The following is a 4,588-nucleotide window of genomic DNA, read 5'->3' as shown; positions in this document are numbered from 1 at the left end:
ACTGAGGTCATTGTAGGCAAGTCCCATAAGCATTTGATGGAAAGCTAATTTTGCATTATGAGGAACATAATTATTGACACTGAACTATTAGTAGCCTTCCAGATTTTCATCCTTTTAAAGATTTTATTTATTTATCTGACAGAGAGAGATCACAAGCAGGCAGAGAGGCAGGCAGAGAGAGGAGGAAGCAGGCTCCCCACCGAGCAGAGAGCCCGATGCAGGGCTCGATCCCAGGATCCTGAGATCATGACCTGAGCCGAAGGCAGTGGCTTAACCCACTGAGCCACCCCAGGCGCCTCGGATTTTCATCCTTTTAATCCCAAATGTTTCTGAGACAAATACTTATATCCTGAAATAATATGAGACTTAACATCACACACAAACAAAAGCAATGTGATGTTGTAAAACTCTTCTCAGAGCATTCAGGCAAAGGAAGTATTCAGATATATCTTTACCTAACTGCTAGCATCCGTAAGTATTGATTTATCTGAATTAGTTAGCATTTTTTAATTGTTCTCAGATTTCAGATTCTCACCTTTCTTGGTCTTCCCACAGCTGAAGGCTATGGCAAATTAGCATGAGATTTGAACTCAGTTCATGCCGACCTTTTCTGATTATAAGGTAGATCTTCAGAACATACAGGTAAGAATGCAGCTTAATTCTGTTACATAATTCAGGCAAGTACATTGAAAGTTATTTCTAACATAGCTGAATAATTAAATGGCTTATCTTTAGTACTTTATTTTTTTTTAAAGATTTTATTTATTTATTTGACAGACAGAGATCACAAGTAGGCAGAGAGGCAGGCGGGCATGGGGGAGCAGGCTCCCCGCTGAGCAGAGAGCCCCATGCGGGGCTTGATCCCAGAACCCTAGGCAGAGGCTTAACCCACTGAGCCACCCAGGCGCCCTCTTTAGTTCTTTAAAACAAGAAAGTGAAACGTTCAACCTGTGCTTTTATTTTGATGTTTTCAGTATGGAAAAATAAACCCATTTTGACCATAGAACTTACATAATTAGACACATTGGTCAAAATATCCTAACGGATTCCAAAGTAATAATAAAAGAGAGCCTTTGAGGTAAAACAAAATTTGTTCTCAAAAATCATATTTATTTTAAGATTTTTTTTAATTGATTCATTTGAGAGAGAGAAACAGAGAGACAGAAAGAGCTTAAGCAGAGGGACAGGCAGAGGGAGAGGAACAAGGAGAATTCCCACTGAGCTGGGAGCCAGACACAGGGTTCAGTCCCAGGACCTGGAGAATCATGACCTGAACCAAAGGAAGATGCTTAAATATCTTAGCCATCCAGGCAACCCATCTCAAAAATCATATTAAGATTTAAGATTTTTCTCTTTCTCTAAGTGTTATGAAACTAAAATATACAGGCAAGCTTATTTTTATTAGCTTTCAAACTACTGTGATATACTTCAGAAAATATTACATAAGTTTCTTAGGAAGCAGGACAGTAGTAGCTGGGACACTTCCAGTAAGAGAATGATGCATAAGGTTTTTCATGATAAATTTCCAAGAATTTCCTTTGTAGCATGTTCTTCAAAACTAGCAGTCTCAATTTGTGGAGACCAAAATGGTCACTAAGGATCAGTGATAGTCCACTGACAACAAGTTCACTTATCTCAGGTCTTTGAAGCTAGGGCTGGAATCAGTATTTCTTTTCCCCCTATATAGCATTAAATAACTCTTACAAGGAATAAAAGTCATAGCTGAACTCAAATGTCTACAATTCTAATAAAGAAACTGTACATGCATTTTTTTAAAAGCCATGTGTATTATACATGAACAACTCTATATTGTGTTGGGTATATAGGATATGCTTGAGGATGCAAGAAGTGAAAATCAATGTGGTCTGGGGCATTTAGTTAAAGCTTTCTTTTTTTTTTTTAATCATTTTTTAAATTTATTTTCAGCATTACAGTATTCATTGTTTTTGTACCACACCCAGTGCTCCATGCAGTCCATGCCCTCTCTAATACCCACCACCTGGTTCCCCCAACCTCCCACCCCCCAACCTCTTCAAACCCTTCAGATTGTTTTTCAGAGTCCATAGTCTCTCATTGTTCACCTCCCCTTCCAATTTAAGGAGCATTATATGTAAACTATGCTTTACATAAAGATGGGAAGGATTTAGAAATCTGGGCAAAAATCAACAGGAATGATGGGATGGACAAAATCAGTTTTTATGGAAATGGATCTAGTACCGGGAAAAGGGATGAGAGAGGTGAAAATACATAGATATTTATATCCTTGAATATCTCAAGGAATTTTCTCTAAAGATGAAAGTCCTATTCTTAAACCTTTGTGATCTTCATACAATTCCTAAGGTATAAATTTAACATATCTGTTGTATGACCTTTTCAAAGATTCAGGCCACTGGGAGAGTATATGAAAAATTTTTGATCAGTGAAAAAAAAGAAATGTATACATAAAAATTGATATTAAATTTATTTTAAGGATCTGTAATACCAAAACTGACACTGAAATTTTTTGTCAACCATGAACCAAATATGAGAATGCTAGATTTCTACACTATTCATACGTGAATTCATAAAGACAAACCTTTTCCTCTGTAAGCATTCTTCTTGGAATTACAAAAATATTCATGGGAATGTTGATTTTCAGAGTTCAGTTATAAATCTGACATTTTAGGGGAATGGCTATCCCTTAGAGGTTTGTATGCCTATGTCCAGAGATACTAAGAGGAGTTTGAAGAAGCTTCTCTCTTTGTTGTAAAAAGAAAAATTGGGAAGCAAAGTTTTACACACTCTAAATTACAATCTTATGATGTGTATTCTTCTGATCCATGAGCATGGAATGCTACTCCAAATTTTTATGTCTTCTTCAATTTCATTCACGAGTGTTCTGTCATTCCTCAAGTACAGATCCTTTACCTCTTTTGTTAGGTTTATTCCCAGGTATCTTATGGTTCTTGGTGGTATAGTAAATGGAATCGATTCTCTAATTTCCCTTAATCTTATATCTCCAGATTTGCTATCTAAACAGAGAAAGTGGATATGACTGGGGATAAGTACTCCTTGACCACTGAATTCATCCTCATAGGATTTACAGATCGCCCAGAGTTGAGGACTCCTGTTTGTGGTGTTTCTCACTATCTACGTGATCCCTATGGTGGGGAATCTTGGCCTGGTGGCATTGATTTTTATGGAGCATCATCTTCACACACCATGTACATCTTTCTGGGCAACCTGGCTTTGATGGATTCCTGTTGTTCCTGTGCCATTACCCCACAAATGTTAGAGAACTCCTTTTCTAAAGACAGAATGATTTCCCTTTATGAGTGAATGGTACAATTTTATTTTCTCTGCCTTGCTGAAACTGCAGATTGCTTTCTCTTGGCAGCAATGGCCTATGATCGCTATGTGGCCATATATAGCCCTCTGCAGTACCACATGATGATGTCAAGAAAGTGTGCATTCAGATGACCACAGGGGCCTATATAGCTGGAAATCTGCATTCCGTGATTCAAATAGGGTTTCTCTTTAGGCTAACTTTCTGTGGGTCAAATCAAATTAATCACTTTTTTTGTGATGTTTTACCATTATATAGACTCTCTTGTGTTGACCCTTATATCAATGAATTGATGATATTTATCTTTGCAGGTTCAATTCAACTCTTCACCGTCGGTAGTGTCTTAGTATCTTACTTCTACATTGTCTTTACTATTTTCAAAATGAAATCCAAAGAGGGAAGAAGCAAAGCCTTATCTACTTGTGCATCCCACTTTCTCGCTGTCTCAATATTCTATGGTTCTCTTATCTTTGTTTACATTCGACCACATTCAGTTAAAGAAGAGGATAAAGATATACCTGGTGCTGTTTTTTATACCATAGTGATCCCTTTATTAAACCCTTTTATTTATAGTTTAAGGAATAAGGAAGTAATAAATGCTCTGAAAAAAATTATAAGGAAAATTTTATAGCATTTTAAAAGAAATATCATCGTCTGTGGAAAATTAAATTTGATTAAATGTTTTCAAAATCATGGAATATTGAGAAAGTAGAAAAGGACCACTTTGTCCATAAAATATTGAATTACTAATACATGTTAATACAGGAATCAAATACATAAGTTCTGCAAGGAGAGATTCTGCTAGTATGTATTCCAAAATCATAGCTACTATCTCCCCTCAAGAATGAATTAAATAATTATTATTGAGGTCACACACTGTGCCACAGAAATATTAGCTAAACTATTAACTAATTGTTTCAAAGAGTAATGAGTTACAATTCTCAACAAATACTAGGAATACAAGTCAGTATATGTAAAGATCACCTCCATTTAATATTGTTGACAAGTTTCTGGAATTCCAAAGCATAATTTTATAAAGTTTGTCCCATTCCAGTTTCTCAAGAATTAATCCCTTCTTAAACAACAACATCTATCGGAAGTACACTGTATATATTTCATTCTTCATTCTCTTTTGAGTTTATTCAAGGGACTATATTTGAATATCAATTTATATGAAGTATCTATTCTTAAATCAAGAATATTTTCATCATTAAAAGGAGAAATTTTGTTATGTATCTTTTACCACAATTAAAAAATATTAAA

At 35.6% G+C, this 4,588-nt stretch overlaps 1 pseudogene; it reads left to right on the top strand.

The window, feature by feature from the left end:
* Positions 1-3,030: 3,030 nt before the first annotated feature.
* On the top strand, positions 3,031-3,956 carry LOC111151258 (annotated as a pseudogene).
* Positions 3,957-4,588: the final 632 nt, after the last annotated feature.

This window comes from Enhydra lutris, unplaced genomic scaffold (assembly GCF_002288905.1).
Source record: "Enhydra lutris kenyoni isolate GAN:26980312 unplaced genomic scaffold, ASM228890v2 scaffoldscaffold2, whole genome shotgun sequence".
In the NCBI taxonomy this organism is placed as follows: domain Eukaryota; kingdom Metazoa; phylum Chordata; class Mammalia; order Carnivora; family Mustelidae; genus Enhydra; species Enhydra lutris.
Note: the sequence above shows the minus strand (reverse complement) of the source record. Positions and strands in the feature narration are given on the sequence as shown.